Source organism: Pseudorasbora parva, chromosome 8 (genome assembly GCF_024679245.1).
Source record: "Pseudorasbora parva isolate DD20220531a chromosome 8, ASM2467924v1, whole genome shotgun sequence".
Lineage (NCBI taxonomy): Eukaryota > Metazoa > Chordata > Actinopteri > Cypriniformes > Gobionidae > Pseudorasbora > Pseudorasbora parva.
In genome coordinates this window covers 36,767,374-36,789,241 of record NC_090179.1, presented here as the reverse complement: position 1 = coordinate 36,789,241, position 21,868 = coordinate 36,767,374, and the positions used below count along the sequence as shown (strand labels likewise).

At 40.9% G+C, this 21,868-nt stretch overlaps 1 protein-coding gene across 2 annotated transcripts in view; it reads left to right on the top strand.

Annotated features, from left to right (window-relative positions):
- fam222bb (family with sequence similarity 222 member Bb) overlaps positions 1–21,868 on the top strand; it is a 69,364-nt gene that overhangs the window by 13,427 nt on the left and 34,069 nt on the right. The window lies entirely within an intron of this gene.

Sequence of the window (21,868 nt, the reverse complement as noted above, 5' to 3'; positions counted from 1 at the left end):
AAACTACTCTTTCAAGTGTTTTGGCAATGAATGGTAGGAGAGAAACAGGTCTGTAGTTCTCTACAAGTGATGTGTCTAATGTGGGTTTTTTAAGCAGTGGGGTTACCCGAGCCTGCTTGAATGTGGTGGGGACGATGCCGGTGGAGATAGATGTGTTGATGATGTGTGTGAGTGCTGGTAAGAGTGTAGGGGAGATGGCTTGTAGGAGATGTGAGGGGATGGGATCTAGAGGGCAGGTAGTGGGATGGCTGGAGAGGAGAAGCTTAGATACTTCGTCCTCAGTGAGTGTAGAGAAGGAGGAGAGAAGATGTTTGGCTGTGGATGTGGCTGATTCAAAAGTGTGTGTGTGTGGAGGTGTGAACTGACTGCTGATGAGTGTGGTTTTGTTTGTGAAAAAATTGGCAAGATCGTCTGCAGAAAGAGAGGTGGTTGGAGGTGGTGGAGGGGGACAGAGGAGAGAGGTGAAAGTTCTGAAAAGTGTGCGTGAGTCTGAGGTGCTGTTGATTTTGTTGTGAAAATATGAGGATTTAGCTGTATGGACGTCCTGTGAGAAGGAAATGAGCAGAGATTGGTACTTACTCAGGTCAGATGTTTCGTTTGATTTGCGCCATTTTCTCTCTGCTGCCCTAAGTTTGGTCCGGTGTTCACGAAGAACATCAGATAACCAAGGGTTAGAGGGAGTAGCGCGAGCTGGCCTAGAAGACAGAGGGCAGATAGTATCTAGACAAGCGGTTAAAGTGGAACATAAAGTGTCTGTTGCAGTGTTGACATCCATAGAGGAGAATTGTGTGGGTGACGGAAGAGAGGATGACACAACGGAGGAGAGGTGAGAGGGAGAAAGAGAACGCAGGTTTCGTCTGAAACTAACTGGTAGAGGAGGTGGAAGCATATGAGTAGTGAGATGTAGATTAAATGTGATGAAGTAATGATCAGAGAAGTGTAAGGGTTTGACCAAAGTGTTTTCTGTAGTGCAGTTGCGTATGTAGATGAGGTCAAGTTGGTTGCCAGATTTGTGTGTGTGTGAGGTAGTAAGAGGTTTGAGATCGAATGAGGATAGGAGGGAGTGAAAATCTGTAGCATACGGTTTGTCCAGGTGGATGTTGAAATCACCAAGGATTACAAGTGGGCTGCCATCCTCAGGGAATGAGGATAGCAGCACATCTAGTTCCTCAACAAAGGTGCCCAAGTGACCTGGAGGGCGGTAAATGACTACAAGATGGATTTTAGCAGGAGCTGTAACTGTAATAGCATGTTATTCAAATGAGTTGTTATTACAGAGAGAGGTGTGGGTTGAGTATTTCCAATTGTTTGTGATAAGGAAACCTGTGCCTCCACCTCTGCCAGTGTGGCGAGGGGTGTGTGAGAAGGAGAAATTGTTAGAGAGAGCAGCAGGAGTTGCTGAGTCTTCTGGACGGATCCAGGTCTCAGTCAAGGCCAAGATATTCAGATTGGAAATAGTGGCGAAGGCTGGAATGAAGTCAGCTTTGTTTACAGCTGACTGACAATTCCATAGACCCAGAGAAAAGGAGGGACGGATATTAGTAAAGGAAGGAATAAGACACAGATTAGCAGTGTTGCGCTGCCGTCTGCGTCTGATAGTGGAGCGAGGGGTAGAAATAGTGGGTATGTATTGAAAGCACATTGTGAGAAAAGAGAGAAGGAGAAAGAGGATAGAGAAATAAATAAATACTTAAGTGCGTTCTCGGTGTTCGTTCTACGGTGGAGTCGATCGTAGGTCGAGTCGAAAAAGATGTCTTTACACTTGTCGGTCTTCACACGAGGCGGCTGAACACGAGGGCTGAACGCTCCCGCTTACGCTACCGCGACAGCGCTGACACGCTTATTAAATACACACTGATCACTACTTGAGTGAGAGCAGGTGTGGACGCTTTTATAATTATCCCAAAGATTAATCAACGCAACGGTCTGCCAACGACTCAAATCGAAACCAAACTATCACTCACTACCTGTGCTAAAAGCCAACAATTATTATTTAATAACGGCTGGCGATTGCGTACAGCGCGCTTCAAACTGCCCTGGTTAAAGTGCAATTTGTGAGTAGCTCCCGGAACAAAGTTATGAATAAAAAGAATAAGTGCAGAAACGAAATGTATCTTCCTTCTAGTAATTAATACACCAAGCAATACAGCAAATACAGAGTACAAATACAGATTTTTTTTTTACTCATGTGAAATTGTGGGGGTATTTCATAGGGTGAGTTAGTTGTACAAGTCAGACAAGAAGAAGTAGGTGTTTAATAAAAACATTTTTGATCAGGCATGTTGATTTTTATTATAATTAACGTGTTTGTTTATTCTGACAGTTTCTTTTAAATGATATGAACATAGTGTGCTGGTTTTGTCTTCATAAAATATGATAAATGAATTATCTGTTAAAAATGTATACAAAATATAAGCAATACAATAGACAATTGGGGGAATTATAATAAATGTGATTTTTAAGCCATTGAGGAAATTATGACAAATTATATTTTTTACAAGCAAATAGGATGAACACAAAACGAGAAATGAGGAATATAAAGAGGTCATATGTCATACCAGGCCTGCAGGCAAGTCAAGACACGTATAAAAAAAATACTTTCGATCATACTGATGATCAAAAAATAAATAATTTATCATACAAATGATTCCAAAAAAGTTGGGACACTGTACAAATTGTAAATAAAACAAAATGCAATGATGTGGAAGTTTCAAATTTCAATATTTTATTCAGAATACAACATAGATGACATATCAAATGTTTAAACTGGGAAAATTTAGAATTTTAAGGGAAAAATAAGTTGATTTTAAATTTCATGGCATTAACAGATCTCAAAAAAGTTTGGCCAAGGCCACGTTCACCACTGTGTGTCATCCCCTCTTCTTTTTATATCAGTCTGCAAACGTCTGGGCACTGAGGAGACGAGCTGCTCAAGTTTAGGAATAGGAATGTTATCCCATTCTTGTCTAAAACAGGCTTCTAGTTGCTCAACTGTCTTAGCTCTTCTTTGTCGCATCTTCCTCTTTATGATGCGGCAAATGTTTTCTATGGGTGAAAGATCTGGACTGGCCGGGTCGTGGGGGCAACAGTTTAAGCAGAGACGCCCAGACTTCCTTCTCTCTGGCCACTTCCTCCAGCTCCTCCTGTGGTACCCAGAGGCATTCCCAGGCCAGCCCCGAGACATAATCCCTCCAGCGTGTCCTGGGTCTTCCCCCACGGTGGGACGTGCCCGGAACACCTCTCGGGAAGGCGTCCAGGAGGCATCCGAAATAAATGCCCGAGCCACCTCTCGATGTGAAGGAACAACGGCTCTACTCTGAGCTCCACCAGAGTGACCGAGCTTCTCACCCGATCTCTAAGGGAGCACCCGGCCATCCTGCGGAGAAAGCTCATTTCAGCCGCCTGTATCCGGGATCTTGTCCTTTCAGTCATGACCCGCAGCTCATGACCATAGGTGAGAGTAGGAATGTAGATTGACCGGTAAATCAAGAGCTTCGCCTTACGGCTCAGCTCCTTCTTCACCACGACAGATCGGAACATCGCCCGCATTACTGCAGATGCTGCACCGATCCGTCTGTCAATCTCCCGTTCTATCCTTCCCTCACTCGTGAAAAAGACCCCAAGATACTTAAACTCCTCCACTTGAGGCAAGAACTCTCCCCCAACCTGAAGTGAAGCGAAGTTGCCCTGAAGAAAAGCCCTGACACTCACTATGACTGAATGAATGAAGATCAACGACACAAACACAATCGCCTTTTGAGTTTCACCCTGAAGTGTTCATGATTTGAGCTGAAGTTAAATGAAGCCTTCACGTCAGATTTTAGTGGCGATTTAAATGATACTGAAGTGTAATCTTGTCACAAAAGTTTTAACGATTGTCTTTCTCCATTCCAGTAGATTCCAGTTGTTCTCGTTTGCATTTGTGTGAAACAATAATTTGAGGGTTACAGCACTAGATTGCCGTTGATCATGACTTCTCCTAAATGAACTTTGATAAGCTGAATAAAGAGAGTTGATCTGTCATCATGAGGGTGCGGCAAATCAATGTCAATGTTGCTTCAACCGCTTCCATCATTAATTATGTTCACCAGAACTGTTTATTTAGATCCAGAGAAATGAGTTGACTGTAGAAAGCATTTTTGTCGTCTTCTGTCTGAATGAAATTAATCAGAGTCTTTTAAACTCTTGTGCCTATTCTCTGCTCTTGCTTCATGTACTGCTGTAGTTTATATCATAAACTTGGCATTTATGATTATTGTAGACTCGTGAGGTTCCTCACTGATGATTAAAGCATCTGCTAAATGAATGGATGTACGTGTTTGTTTCTGTGATCATATCGAGGGTGGTCAAGCGTTCCAGTAACTCAGTCACTCGAGTCCTCGATATGTTCAGTGTACAGTTGTACAGTTCAGAGTACAGTTCAATTATATTAACATTTTTATGTGTAATGACACTGAACATATCAAGCTTTAGGACTTTGACAAATCTATTAAAGACACTGCAACATTTGTCCTTTTAGAGAGTGTATTCTTACATTTCATGAAACACCCTAACCCAAGATTAAACTAAAGTGGAGCAAATTAATTCATTCAGGAAATAAACGTGTACATGAAACACCAGTAAAGATATTTTTCAGCTGAGCAGTTTCACAGTCGTCCCGAAAATGAACCTTAAACAACAAACCCGCAGTAAATGATAAAGTTTGTACAATACTACCTAAAGGTTAAAGGTTACAGAATCACGGCCACACTATGAGTTGCGATCCTTCAGTCCATGAAAGCCAAAGTGATGAAGTTTCCAGCCTGCTAACGCTAACAGCCGAGGACTCGAGTGACTGAGTTACTGGAACGCTTGACCACCCTCGATATGATCACAGAAACAAACACGTACATCCATTCATTTAGCAGATGCTTTTATCATCAGTGAGGAACCTCACGAGTCTACAATAATCATAAATGCCAAGTTTATGATATAAACTACAGCAGTACATGAAGCAAGAGCAGAGAATAGGCACAAGAGTTTAAAAGACTCTGATCAATTTCATTCAGACAGAAGACGACAAAAATGCTTTCTACAGTCAACTCATTTCTCTGGATCTAAATAAACAGTTCTGGTGAACATAATTAATGATGGAAGCGGTTGAAGCAACATTGACATTTATTTGCCGCACCCTCGTGATGACAGATCAACTCTCTTTATTCAGCTGATCAAAGTTCATTTAGGAGAAGTCATGATCAACGGCAATCTAGTGCTGTAACCCTCAAACTATTGTTTCACACAAATGCAAACGAGAACAACTGGAATCTACTGGAATGGAGAAAGACAATCGTTAAAACTTTTGTGACAAGATTACACTTCAGTATCATTTAAATCGCCACTAAAATCTGACGTGAAGGCTTCATTTAACTTCTTCAGCTCAAATCATGAACACTTCAGGGTGAAACTCAAAAGGCGATTGTGTTTGTGTCGTTGATCTTCATTCATTCAGTCATAGTGAGTGTCAGGGCTTTTCTTTAGGATTTAAAAAAGGAAGTTATGAAATTTGTCAATAAAATGTTGCACACAATTCTGAATGATGCTAGAAAAATCAGATGTTTATTAAAAATAAGCATTGCATTGTCTTACAAACTTGCCAAAAGTATACAGGAGGATAAAATGCAAATGAATTGAGTAAAGTTTAACTCAGGCTAAATAAAGTTCAGAGCTGCTTTATTAAGAATCAAACTCTGGAAATGTTTCACGGCTGCTCCATGAAAGAATAAATGATCCGCTAATTCATTTTTAATACTGATTTCCATAAGGGACGTCAAACAGCAGCGGTCATGAGTTTCCCTTTATGGAGTGAAATATCAAAGATACTCGTATATTGAGATACAGGTTTATGATTTTGATTATAAAGTAAAATCTTAAAAATATTTACATTATATGTAATGAAGCATAAATATTAGCATATTGACAAAATCATCATCAAAATCATCTGCAAAAATGCTATGGTGTTAAAGAATAAAGGACTAATTACAGATTGATGTGTATCTGTAAATCTCAATAAAGAGAGAAGGGTCAGTGAGATTTCTGAGCTGTGACCGTCATCAGACTGGCTAGATGATCTACAGCAGGCGGACGGGAGTTTGGGGAAACAGTTTGGAAATAATGATTTAAGAATAAGAATACACTGCCTTGAACTGTCAGAGATTGTAGAAAGGACCCAAATGCAAAGGTGCAGAACAGAAATGTTTATTAAGTCACTAAAGGAACTTAGGCAGATAGCCGATCACAGCACGGGTGATGCAGATCTGGAGCATAACAGGAACAAACAAAGGAATACGGTCCTTAGAAACGGGCCGAAGTCTTGAGCTCGTAGCGGGAGTTCCGTGGCAAGCGAAACCACAGCATTCAGCACCACAGAGAGCGTCCAGACAGTACTCACGTACAGCAGGAGACTGGACAGAGACACAGGTGAGACCAACACGAACAGACACTGGACAAACCGACCAGACTAGACAGGACAAACGAGAGATCAGCACTAGATCGAGATGCATTCAATAATAATCTGGCAAAGAAGCCACAAACACGAGTCACTAAATAGCCAGAGAGAAGCATGCAAAAAGGAACAGGTGCGCTCTCAATCAGAGAGCGCGCTGATTGTGATAGCACACAGCTGAGAGAGAAGCCAAACCTAACTCATGACAGTACCCCCTCCCTAACGAGCGCCCCCAGGCGCTCCCAAGGAAGGGGACTGACGAGAGCGAAGGAAGTCCTCGATGAGCGAGCGGTCCAGGACATCGTGAAAAACGGGATGAGATAAACGAAGGCGCACCGCCACCGGACTGAGGATCTTAACAATTAGAAAGAGACCGATAAAACGAGGTGCCAATTTCCGAGAAGCCGAGGAAAGAGGCAGGTTACGAGTTGAAAGCCACACCCTTTGACCGCAAACGTACCTAGGAGCTCGCGAGCGGCGACGGTCGGCAGCGCGGCGGATACGTTCTCTGGTACGACAAAGAGCTTCACGCACCTTCTTCCAGGTACGGCGACAGCGCTGGATAAAAGACTGGACCGAAGGGACAGCCGCGTCAGGTTCCTGAGAAGAGAACAGAGGCGGCTGATACCCCAGAAAACAGAAAAACGGAGACAGCCTGGTAGAAGACGACGGTAACGCATTGTGCGCGTATTCTGCCCACGTAAGCTGCTCACTCCAAGACGACGGATTGCGGCTGGCCAGACAGCGAAGTAATCGTCCGAGATCATGGTTATCCCGTTCGGCCTGGCCATTTGTCTGTGGATGAAATCCTGACCTGTCGGCAGAACTCCCTCCAAAAATGCGAGACAAATTGAGGCACCCTATCAGAAACGACATTGGAGGGAAGCCCGTGAATCCTAAAGACATTGTCAACAACCAGCTGCGCAGTCTCCTTTGCAGAAGGTAGCTTAGGGAGGGGAATAAAGTGAGCCGCCTTCGAAAAACGATCATCAACCGTAAGGATCGCCGTATTACCACAGAACGGGGGAAGTCCCGAAACGAAATCCAGGGCAATATGGGACCAAGGACGAGAAGGAAAAGCGAGAGGTTGGAGCAAACCCGCAGGAGGAGAATTACCGGACTTAGCCTGGGCGCATACCCAGCGAGTCATAGACGGCCACCAAAACCGCTGGGAAACAGTGGCCAAGGTACCACTCACCCCAGGGTGAGCGGCAAACCTGGAGACATGACCCCAGCGGAGAACAGCAGATCGAACAGACCTCGGATCGAACAATCTACCCTCCGGACAACCACGAAGAATCGCAACGCGGGTGAGCGCTCTCTTAACTGACCGCTCAACCCCCCAGGTGAGCGCCCCAACCACACAGCCCTTGGGCAAAATGGACTCGGTGGTGGAACCCTCCCCCGAGGAGCCGAACTGACGAGAAAGCGCATCAGGCTTAAGGTTCTTATAGCCTGGTCTAAAAGAAACGGTGAAGTCAAACCGTCCAAAAAAAAGCGACCACCGGGCTTGGCGTGAATTTAACCTCTTCGCAGAACGAATATACTCCAGGTTTCTGTGGTCGGTCCAGACGATAAACGGAACGGCCGCCCCCTCCAGCCAATGACGCCACTCACCGAGAGCTAGCCGAATGGCCAAGAGTTCACGGTCTCCCACATCATAATTACGTTCCGCGGGTGAAAGCCTGTGAGAGTAGAAAGCGCACGGATGGATCTGGTTATCAATAGACGACCGTTGCGACAAAACCGCTCCCACTCCCACATCCGAAGCGTCAACCTCCTCAATGAACTGTCTCTGAGGATCAGGTGTAATTAAGATAGGTGCAGAGGAGAATAAGCTCTTCAGATGTTCGAATGAGTGCTGAGCAGAGTCGGACCAGAGAAAACGCGTTTTGACAGAGGTGAGGGCGGTTAGGGGAGCTGCAATCTGACTGAAGTTACGGATAAGCCGTCGATAAAAATTCGCAAATCCCAGGAAACGCTGAAGAGCTGTACGGGAATCGGGAATGGGCCAATCGATGACAGCCTGTGAACCAAGAAACGTTACAGACTCAGAATGAAATTCGCATTTCTCAGCCTTGACAAACAGGCGATTCTCTAAAAGACGCTGTAACACGCATCGCACGTGTTGGATATGCTCCTGGAGCGAGGACGAGAAAATGAGGATATCGTCTAAGTACACAAAGACGAAGACATTTAGTACATCTCTCAACACGTCATCTACTAGCGCCTGAAAAACTGCGGGAGCATTTACCAGCCCGAAAGGAAGGACGCGATATTCAAAGTGGCCTAGAGGGGTATTGAACGCCGTCTTCCACTCGTCTCCCTCCTTTATGCGCACTAAATGATATGCATTGCGGAGGTCCTGTTTCGTGAAGATCTTCGCGCCCTGCAAGATCTCAAAGGCTGACGACATCAGCGGTAAAGGATACCGGTTCTTAATGGTGATGTCGTTCAGCCCTCGATAATCAATGCAGGGACGCAGCGAGCCGTCCCTCTTCTTCACGAAAAAGAACCCCGCCCCGGCAGGAGAGGAGGACTGGACAATAGTACCGGCGGACAGGGCGTACTGACACTGCGTTTGGTTCTACTTTACTCAACCGTAAAATGGCAGTGAAAAAAAAAAAAAGTTCTCTTAGGCATTGTGTTCTTATTCTTAAATAAGTGTTCCCCCAAATTCCCCACCGCCTCCTGTAGATCATCTAGCCAGTATCTCAGCCTCAGACAGCATTTACAAGTTACTGTTGATAGAAGGAATGATTGTGTGGAAGGACTAATAGATTTGGTAAAGTCTTTCAGGTTAATGGCATTATATCTGTGATATCTGAGGGATGTTTTGAGTATCAGCCGATGTCAGTGAGTGTCCTGTGGCGATCTCAGTGAACTCATCTGAACCATCATCATTGATGAGTATTTCAGCCACAGGAGCTCAGACTCAGAGAACTTTGGGATTTTCATGACACTTCCTACATTTGGCTTCAGTCATGCCCATTCACTCCTTCTTCTCATCAGGTTATTTTACATTTGAGGTGAAGAACTGCAGCATTAAGATTATAATGTTTAAAAAACTTTAACACTTTTCCTGTTTCATAAATAACAGAGAATATGTAATAAATATGAACTAAATGCAGCAGCCGACAGGTGCTCAATGATATAACAGCACATCCTTGAATTCATCCCTATTCAGATTTGTCCCAAACTACAGCAAAGTGAAATCAAGATCAATCACAGACAGACAAGCAAATATACACCAATCAGGCATAACATTATGACCACTGACAGGTGAAGTGAATATCACTGATGATCTCTTCATCACGGCTCCTGTTAGTGGGTGGGATATATTAGGCAGCAAGTGAACATTTTGTCCTCAGAGTCGATGTGTTAGAAGCAGGAGAAATGGGCAAGTGGGGTCCGATCAAACAGACGAGCTACTGGAGCTCAAACTGCTCCAGAAGTTAATGCTGGTTCTGATAGAAAGCTGTCAGAATACACAGAGCAGCTCAGTCTGTTGCGTATGGGGCGGCATAGCCCTTACCTGAGGAACACATGGCCCCAGGATGCACTATGGGAAGAAGGCGACCCACCGGAGGCAGTGTGATGCTTTGGCCAATGTTCTGCTGGGAAACCTTGGGTCCTCCATCCATGTGGATGTTACTTTGACACGCTCCACCTACCTAAGCATTGCTGAGACCATGTTCAGCCTTTGATGGAAACGGTATTCTGGTGGCTGTGGCTCTTCCAGCAGGATAATGCTCCTGACACAAAGCACAAATGCTTCAGGAATGGTTTGAGGAGCACAACGACCAGTTTGAGGCGTTGACTCGGCCTCCAAATTGACCAACACAATATTAGGAATAATGTTATGCCTAGTAAAAAGTAGAAAGCATGTTAAAATATGATCACCAGATCATCCTGACCCCATGTGATTTGTCAACCACGTATTTGATGTAAACGTAGTCCCGGTTCAGCAGGTTTGACATTGATCCGGCTGTACTAGTCCTCTTCTGGGTTTGACTGCAGGATTCATTCAGGAATAAAACAAAAAGTAAAAACACATTTGACATCTGACACAACCAGATCTACAACATACTGTTTCCAGGAGTGTCCATCTTACCTAAAAATGAAACCATTCCAATGTATTTTCAACATTTCCGAGAAGAGCTGAAGGTTTATGAGAAGAGCAGAATCACTAAAGGAACAAAACAACACTAAATGATGAAGTGTGTACAATGAGACAAAGATTACAATCCACACACATCACAGACAGATGATTGCAGTAACCGGTCCATATGATCCTCAGAGTGATCAAGGCAATGACTGATATTCCAGCCATTTTATGGAGCTGCAAGTTATTACTTTTGCAATTATATTAACATTTTTATGTGTAATGACACTGAACATATCAAGCTTTAGGACTTTGACAAATCTATTAAAGACACTGCAACATTTGTTCTTTTAGAGAGTGTATTCTTACAATTCATTAAACACCCTAACCCAAGATTAAACTAAAGTGGAGCAAATTAATTAATTCAGGAAATAAACGTGCTTTGCTAGCGCCACGCTCTACTAGTTGCAATTAATGATGGAAGCGGTTGAAACAACATTGACATTGATTTGCCGCACCCTCATGATGACAGATCAACTCTCTTTATTCAGCTGATCAAAGTTAATTTAGGAGAAGTCATGATCAACGGCAATCTAGTGCTGTAACCCTCAAACTATTGTTTCACACAAATGCAAACGAGCACAACTGGAATCTACTGGAATGGAGAAAGACAATCGTTAAAACTCTTGTGACAAGATTACACTTCAGTATCATTTAAATCGCCACTAAAATCTGACGTGAAGGCTTCATTTAACTTCTTCAGCTCAAATCATGAACACTTCAGGGTGAAACTCAAAAGGCGATTGTGTTTGTGTCGTTGATCTTCATTCATTCAGTCACAGGCAACTTCGCTTCACTTCAGGTTGGGGGAGAGTTCTTGCCTCAAGTGGAGGAGTTTAAGTATCTTGGGGTCTTTTTCACGAGTGAGGGAAGGATAGAACGGGAGATTGACAGACGGATCGATGCAGCATCTGCAGTAATGCGGGCGATGTTCCGATCTGTCGTGGTGAAGAAGGAGCTGAGCCGTAAGGCGAAGCTCTTGATTTACCGGTCAATCTACATTCCTACTCTCACCTATGGTCATGAGCTGCGGGTCATGACTGAAAGGACAAGATCCCGGATACAGGCGGCTGAAATGAGCTTTCTCCGCAGGATGGCCGGGCGCTCCCTTAGAGATCGGGTGAAAAGCTCGGTCACTCGGGTGGAGCTCAGAGTAGAGCCGTTGTTCCTTCACATCGAGAGGTGGCTCGGGCATTTATTTCGGATGCCTCCTGGACGCCTTCCCGAGAGGTGTTCCGGGCACGTCCCACCGTGGGGGAAGACCCAGGACACGCTGGAGGGATTATGTCTCGGGGCTGGCCTGGGAATGCCTCTGGGTACCACAGGAGGAGCTGGAGGAAGTGGCCAGAGAAAAGGAAGTCTGGGCATCTCTGCTTAAACTGTTGCCCCCGCGACCCGGCCAGTCCAGATCTTTCACCCATAGAAAACATTTGCCGCATCATAAAGAGGAAGATGCGACAAAGAAGAGCTAAGACAGTTGAGCAACTAGAAGCCTGTTTTAGACAAAAATGGGATAACATTCCTATTCCTAAACTTGAGCAGCTCGTCTCCTCAGTGCCCAGACGTTTGCAGACTGATATAAAAAGAAGAGGGGATGACACACAGTGGTGAACGTGGCCTTGGCCAAACTTTTTTGAGATCTGTTAATGCCATGAAATTTAAAATCAACTTATTTTTCCCTTAAAATTCTAAATTTTCCCAGTTTAAACATTTGATATGTCATCTATGTTGTATTCTGAATAAAATATTGAAATTTGAAACTTCCACATCATTGCATTTTGTTTTATTTACAATTTGTACAGTGTCCCAACTTTTTTGGAATCAGGTTTGTATGATAAATTATTTATTTTTTGATCATCAGTATGATCGAAAGTATTTTTTTTATACGTGTCTTGACTTGCCTGCAGGCCTGGCATGACATATGACCTCTTTATATTCCTAATTTCTCGTTTTGTGTTCATCCTATTTGCTTGTAAAAAATATAATTTGTCATAATTTCCTCAATGGCTTAAAAATCACATTTATTATAATTCCCCCAATTGTCTATTGTATTGCTTATATTTTGTATACATTTTTAACAGATAATTCATTTATCATATTTTATGAAGACAAAACCAGCACACTATGTTCATATAATTTAAAAGAAACTGTCAGAATAAACAAACACGTTAATTATAATAAAAATCAACATGCCTGATCAAAAATGTTTTTATTAAACACCTACTTCTTCTTGTCTGACTTGTACAACTAACTCACCCTATGAAATACCCCCACAATTTCACATGAGTAAAAAAAAAATCTGTATTTGTACTCTGTATTTGCTGTATTGCTTGGTGTATTAATTACTAGAAGGAAGATACATTTCGTTTCTGCACTTATTCTTTTTATTCATAACTTTGTTCCGGGAGCTACTCACAAATTGCACTTTAACCAGGGCAGTTTGAAGCTCGCTGTACGCAATCGCCAGCCGTTATTAAATAATAATTGTTGGCTTTTAGCACAGGTAGTGAGTGATAGTTTGGTTTCGATTTGAGTCGTTGGCAGACCGTTGCGTTGATTAATCTTTGGGATAATTATAAAAGCGTCCACACCTGCTCTCACTCGAGTAGTGATCAGTGTGTATTTAATAAGCGTGTCAGCGCTGTCGCGGTAGCGTCAGCGGGAGCGTTCAGCCCTCGTGTTCAGCCGCCTCGTGTGAAGACCGACAAGTGTAAAGACATCTTTTTCGACTCGACCTACGATCGACTCCACCGTAGAACGAACACAGAGAACGCACTTAAGTATTTATTTATTTCTCTATCCTCTTTCTTCTTCTCTCTTTTCTCACAATGTGCTTTCAATACATACCCACTATTTCTACCCCTCGCTCCACTATCAGACGCAGACGACAGCGCAACACTGCTAATCTGCGTCTTATTCCTTCCTTTACTAATATCCGTCCCTCCTTTTCTCTGGGTCTATGGAATTGTCAGTCAGCTGTAAACAAAGCTGACTTCATTCCAGCCTTCGCCACTCATTCCAATCTGAATATCTTGGCCTTGACTGAGACCTGGATCCGTCCAGAAGACTCAGCAACTCCTGCTGCTCTCTCTAACAATTTCTCCTTCTCACACACCCCTCGCCACACTGGCAGAGGTGGAGGCACAGGTTTCCTTATCACAAACAATTGGAAATACTCAACCCACACCTCTCTCTGTAATAACAACTCATTTGAATACCATGCTATTACAGTTACAGCTCCTGCTAAAATCCATCTTGTAGTCATTTACCGCCCTCCAGGTCACTTGGGCACCTTTGTTGAGAAACTAGATGTGCTGCTATCCTCATTCCCTGAGGATGGCAGCCCACTTGTAATCCTTGGTGATTTCAACATCCACCTGGACAAACCACCTGGACAGATTTTCACTCCCTCCTATCCTCATTCGATCTCAAACCTCTTACTACCTCACACACACACAAATCTGGCAAACAACTTGACCTCATCTACATACGCAACTGCACTACAGAAAACACTTTGGTCAAACCCTTACACTTCTCTGATCATTACTTCATCACATTTAATCTACATCTCACTACTCATATGCTTCCACCTCCTCTACCAGTTAGTTTCAGACGAAACCTGCATTCTCTTTCTCCCTCTCACCTCTCCTCCGTTGTGCCATCCTCTCTTCCGTCACCCACACAATTCTCCTCTATGGATGTCAACACTGCAACAGACACTTTATGTTCCACTTTAACCGCTTGTCTAGATACTATCTGCCCTCTGTCTTCTAGGCCAGCTCGCGCTACTCCCTCTAACCCTTGGTTATCTGATGTTCTTCGTGAACACCGGACCAAACTTAGGGCAGCAGAGAGAAAATGGCACAAATCAAACGAAACATCTGACCTGAGTAAGTACCAATCTCTGCTCATTTCCTTCTCACAGGACGTCCATACAGCTAAATCCTCATATTTTCACAACAAAATCAACAGCACCTCAGACTCACGCACACTTTTCAGAACTTTCACCTCTCTCCTCTGTCCCCCTCCACCACCTCCCACCACCTCTCTTTCTGCAGACGATCTTGCCAATTTTTTCACAAACAAAACCACACTCATCAGCAGTCAGTTCACACCTCCACACACACACACTTTTGAATCAGCCACATCCACAGCCAAACATCTTCTCTCCTCCTTCTCTACACTCACTGAGGACGAAGTATCTAAGCTTCTCCTCTCCAGCCATCCCACTACCTGCCCTCTAGATCCCATCCCCTCACATCTCCTACAAGCCATCTCCCCTACACTCTTACCAGCACTCACACACATCATCAACACATCTATCTCCACCGGCATCTTCCCCACCACATTCAAGCAGGCTCGGGTAACCCCACTGCTTAAAAAACCCACATTAGACACATCACTTGTAGAGAACTACAGACCTGTTTCTCTCCTACCATTCATTGCAAAAACACTTGAAAGAGTTGTTTTCAACCAGGTCTCATCTTTCCTCTCACAGACTAATCAACTGGACGTAAACCAGTCAGGCTTCAAAAAGGGCCACTCAACTGAGACGGCATTATTGTCAGTTACTGAAGCCCTGCGTCTGGCTAAAGCTGCATCCAAATCATCAGTCCTCATCCTCCTTGATCTGTCTGCTGCCTTTGACACTGTGAATCATCAGATTCTTCTGTCCACCCTCTCATCTCTGGGCATCACAGGGACTCCACTCCACTGGTTTGAGTCCTATCTCACAGGTAGGTCTTTTAAGGTTGCCTGGAGAGGAGAGGTATCCAAAACACATCAACTGACCACGGGGGTTCCTCAGGGCTCAGTGCTTGGACCTCTCCTCTTCTCCATTTACACCACTTCATTGGGAGCCATCATTCAGGCACATGGTCTCTCATATCATTGCTATGCTGATGACACACAGCTCTACCTCTCATTTCAACCAGATGATCCCACAGTAGCTGCACGAATCTCAAGCTGTCTGGCGGACATCTCGGCATGGATGAAAAAACATCACCTGCAGCTCAATCTAGCAAAGACTGAGCTGCTTGTTTTCCCTGCTAACCCCACCATACAACATGAATTTACCATCCAGCTAGGTTCATCTTTGATTACTCCTTCAGGGTCGGTCAAAAATCTTGGAGTAATCTTTGATGACCAGCTGTCCTTCAAAGACAACATCTCGAAGACGGCTCGGTCATGCAGGTTTGCATTGCACAACATCAGGAAAATCAGACCGTTCCTTACGGAGCATGCAAACACAGCTTCTTGTCCAAGCCCTGGTCATTTCTAGACTTGACTATTGCAATGCGCTTCTGGCTGGACTTCCATCTTGTGCAATCAAAACGCTGCAAATGATCCAGAACGCTGCAGCACGTCTTGTATTCAATGAGCCCAAAAGGGCTCATGTCACACCTCTATTCATCTCTCTGCATTGGCTACCACTCGCTGCCCAGATCAAATTCAAAGCCCTGACTCTTGCTTATGGATCTTCCACAAGCGCAGCACCCGCATACTTCGACTCACTCCTACGAGTCTACACCCCCACCAGAAGCCTTCGCTCAGCTAATGAGCGAAGGCTTGTGGTACCATCACAGAGAGGCATGAAATCCCTCTCTAGAACTTTTTCTTTCATTGTTCCTGGTTGGTGGAACGATCTTCCGTCCTCCATATGCACAACAGAATCACTTGCTTCATTCAAAAAACAGGTAAAAACTCATCTCTTCCATGAGCACTTAATCTTACATAAAAAAAACTCTTTCCCCCTCTATTTCTCCTTTCTTCTTTCCTTTTCTAGTCTTTGCTACTCTGAGCAGTGTACAAATCTTGGTATTTAGGGCACTTTTTGTGTTTCGTTGCCTCTTCTTGACGAATCGCTTCCTGTTCTCCTGAGTTGTAAGTCGCTTTGGATAAAAGCGTCTGCTAAATGCATAAATGTAAATGTAAAATGTAAATGAACAAACCAATGCATCTAAACCGATATATAGCTGAAGAAACCAATATATAGCTGAACAAACCAATGCATCTAAACCAATATATAGCTGAACAAACCAATATATAGTTGAACAAACCAATGTATAGTTGAACAAACCGATGTATAGTTGAACAAACCAATGTTGAACAAACCAATATATAGTTGAACAAACCAATGTATCTAAACCAATATATAGCTGAAGAAACCAATATATAGCTGAACAAACCAATATATAGTTGAACAAACCGATGTATCTAAACCAATATATAGCTGAACAAACCAATATATAGCTGAACAAACCAATGCATCTAAACCAATATATAGCTGAAGAAACCAATATATAGCTGAACAAACCGATGTATCTAAACCAATATATAGCTGAAGAAACCAATATATAGTTGAACAAACCAATATATAGCTGAAGAAACCAATATATAGTTGAACAAACCAATGTATAGTTGAACAAACCAATATCTAGTTGAACAAACCGATATATCTAAACCAATATATAGCTGAACAAACCAATATATAGTTGAACAAACCAATATATAGCTGAAGAAACCAATATATTTACATTTACATTTAATCATTTAGCAGACGCTTTTATCCAAAGCGACTTACAAAAAAGGGGAGAGTAATAGAAGCAACGGAACAGACAAGGCCAAAAACCTGTAAGAGCTGTAAGAAATCTCAATTAATTAGCACAATAAACAACAATTTATTTATTTATTTTTTTTATTTTTTATTTTTAATAAAGACAGACATCTACAACAAAAACTCACGTCCGCAAAGTGCCGAACACTGGATTTTGATAGCTAAGATAGCTACAACCCATTAGGACTAAGGCTGTTGAACATATAGTTGAACAAACCGATGTATCTAAACCAATATATAGCTGAACAAACCAATATATAGTTGAACAAACCGATGTATCTAAACCAATATATAGCTGAACAAACCAATGCATCTAAACCAATATATAGCTGAAGAAACCAATATATAGTTGAACAAACCAATGTATCTAAACCAATATATAGCTGAACAAACCAATATATAGTTGAACAAACCAATGCATCTAAACCAATATATAGCTGAAGAAACCAATATATAGCTGAACAAACCGATGTATCTAAACCAATATATAGCTGAAGAAACCAATGTATAGTTTAACAAACCAATATATAGTTGAACAAACCGATGTATCTAAACCAATATATAGCTGAACAAACCAATATATAGTTGAACAAACCAATATATAGCTGAACAAACCAATGTATCTAAACCAATATATAGCTGAACAAACCAATATATAGTTGAACAAACCGATGTATCTAAACCAATATATAGCTGAACAAACCAATATACAGCTGAACAAACCAATGCATCTAAACCAATATATAGCTGAAGAAACCAATATATAGCTGAACAAACCGATGTATCTAAACCAATATATAGCTGAAGAAACCAATATATAGTTGAACAAACCAATATATAGCTGAACAAACCAATATATAGTTGAACAAACCAATGTATAGTTGAACAAACCAATATCTAGTTGAACAAACCGATGTATCTAAACCAATATATAGCTGAACAAACCAATATATAGTTGAACAAACCAATATATATAGCTGAAGAAACCAATATATAGTTGAACAAACCGATGTATCTAAACCAATATATAGCTGAACAAACCAATGCATCTAAACCAATATATAGCTGAAGAAACCAATGTATAGTTTAACAAACCAATATCTAGTTGAACAAACCGATGTATCTAAACCAATATATAGCTGAACAAACCAATATATAGTTGAACAAACCAATATATATAGCTGAAGAAACCAATATATAGTTGAACAAACCAATGTATCTAAACCAATATATAGCTGAACAAACCAATGTATAGTTGAACAAACCAATATATAGTTGAACAAACCGATGTATCTAAACCAATATATAGTTGAACAAACCGATGTATCTAAACCAATATATAGCTGAACAAACCAATATATAGTTGAACAAACCAATATATAGTTGAACAAACCAATATCTAGTTGAACAAACTGATGTATCTAAACCAATATATAGCTGAACAAACCAATATATAGTTGAACAAACCAATATATAGCTGAAGAAACCAATATATTTACATTTACATTTAATCATTTAGCAGACGCTTTTATCCAAAGCGACTTACAAAAAAGGGGAGAGTAATAGAAGCAACGGAACAGACAAGGCCAAAAACCTGTAAGAGCTGTAAGAAATCTCAATTAATTAGCACAATACACAACAATTTTTTTTTTTTTTTTTTTTTTTTAATAAAGACAGACATCTACAACAACAACTCATGTCCGCAAAGTGCCGAACACTGGATTTTGATAGCTAAGATAGCTACAACCCATTAGGACTAAGGCTGTTGAACATATAGTTGAACAAACCGATGTATCTAAACCAATATATAGCTGAACAAACCAATATATAGTTGAACAAACCGATGTATCTAAACCAATATATAGCTGAACAAACCAATGCATCTAAACCAATATATAGCTGAAGAAACCAATATATAGTTGAACAAACCGATGTATCTAAACCAATATATAGCTGAACAAACCAATATATAGTTGAACAAACCGATGTATCTAAACCAATATATAGCTGAACAAACCAATATATAGCTGAACAAACCGATGTATCTAAACCAATATATAGCTGAACAAACCAATATATAGTTGAACAAACCGATGTATCTAAACCAATATATAGCTGAACAAACCAATATATAGTTGAACAAACCAATGCATCTAAACCAATATATAGCTGAAGAAACCAATATATAGCTGAACAAACCGATGTATCTAAACCAATATATAGCTGAAGAAACCAATGTATAGTTGAACAAACCAATATATAGTTGAACAAACCGATGTATCTAAACCAATATATAGCTGAACAAACCAATATATAGTTGAACAAACCGATGTATCTAAACCAATATATAGCTGAACAAACCAATATATAGTTGAACAAACCAATGCATCTAAACCAATATATAGCTGAAGAAACCAATATATAGTTGAACAAACCGATGTATCTAAACCAATATATAGCTGAACAAACCAATATATAGCTGAACAAACCAATGCATCTAAACCAATATATAGCTGAACAAACCAATATATAGTTGAACAAACCGATGTATCTAAACCAATATATAGCTGAAGAAACCAATATATAGTTGAACAAACCAATATATAGTTGAACAAACCAATGTATAGTTGAACAAACTGATGTATCTAAACCAATATATAGTTGAGGGAACCAATGCATATTTAAAGAGACCAATGTTTACTTGAAAAAAACAGCGTATAAGGGAGCAAACCCATGTACACTTGATCAGACCAATGTATCTAAACCAATATATGTCTGGTTAAACCAATGTATTATAAACCAATGTGTTTGCAATTAAACCATACATTCAACCAGTTAACCAATCCATATTCACACAATACACATGTATTATTTCCTGAACGGCTTGCCATACTATGGTAATCCCTCAGAGAATGCTTGCATAGCTCTAGTCTTGTAGATTGGTGTGGGTGAGCATTTGAGTGCACCCTTTCACTGCGTGATTTAGGCTACTTTATTATATAATTTAATATATCACAAGATGAGTGCAGTTTTTCTCCAGCAGCAGCATAACAAATGTCAAAATACTGATTTTATACAAGTTTCGGCTACTAAGCAATAAGTTAATAAATGACTCTATTTCGCCGAAAATAGTTCAAAACAAAGCATGGCTTCTGTGTTTCCTTACTGAATGAACCCTCTTTTTGAACTAATCAATTGAATCAATGATTCGGCGACTAAGATAGATTGAGATAGTCAAATGCTTTGTTCCTGAATAAATGAGTCGTTTGAATGAATCAGTTGAATAAATGACTCACTCATTAACGGTGACTTGCTGCCACCCACGGGCGGTTTTAAATTCACGTTTAAATGATAATTTAAAAAAACTATGTACAAAGTTGTGTAAAAAATAAAAACTATTTCTGCATTTGCAACTGCAGGTTATTAATTTGTCACCTCTGCGGTCATAAATTATCTAAATGTCACTTAAGATGCAGCTTCTGTTTTCTCTCCATTGCAAAGATGAATATTGTTAAATGATACTTAACAGTACTATTGTGTCTTACTATAATAATTAAATTTGATAAAATTATGAAATTGACACAAAAGATGAAGCATGCAAAGAATTAGGTTTAAAAAGATCTATATGAAGGTAAAAATGTACTAGCCTACATAAAAAGTTAAAAAATAAAAAATAAATAAAAAACACTTGAAACATAGGCTACGGCAAAAAATTTGTCACTGCTGTGAACTGACCACCACACAGCATATGAAGAATATCATAAACTTTAGGAGTCAGCAGTCCTTAACCTGCAATGGTACCAGCTCAATATAAAACAGAAAACACTCCAAATATCATCTACTTAAAATCTAATTTATCATCTAAATAGTTATCGAGAAAAAAAAATATATTTCTTGTTGTTGTTGTTGTTGTTAGCATCAGGCAAGTTTAAGGTAAAGGGGTTCTAACAACAGTGAGCCTGAAGTGGTGGTCTGATATTTGGAAATCCCAAACCCCCCACTTGAAAAATGTCTCCTGCATATAGAACATACTTTTTTTAGCAGTCATGAAGTAGTAACTTATTCAAAATAAGTACCTACTTGAGAGTATGGGATTTTGGATGCAGGCTACATCTAAATCTGATTCAGGATGATGATCAAAAACATATGGAGTAGATTCTCTCAACATTTCAACGGTTAGGCAACTTATATGCTGTTTAATATATGATGATCCCGCCCTCATGTGAGTTTCATTAAGTTTCTTTTTCACCCCGTGAGTCTTCGTTCATCTTCGGAGCACAAATTATATTTTTGATGAAATTGGGAGGTTTCTGAACCAGCCATTCAGGCAACAACGTCATTGCAACTTTCAAGGTCCAGAAAGGTAGTAAAGACATTGATAATATAGTCCATGTGACTTCAAAGGTTTAACCTTAATGTTATGAAGTGACATTAATCATTTTTGTGCCAAAAAAAGACAACTTTATTCAACAATTTCTTCTCTTAGTTTGACATCATTAGTAAAGACTTTGAATAAATAAACTATTTGTTTATTTATTTATTTACACAAAATGTATTCTTGTCGCTTCATAACATTAAGGTTGAACCACTATAGTCACATGGACTA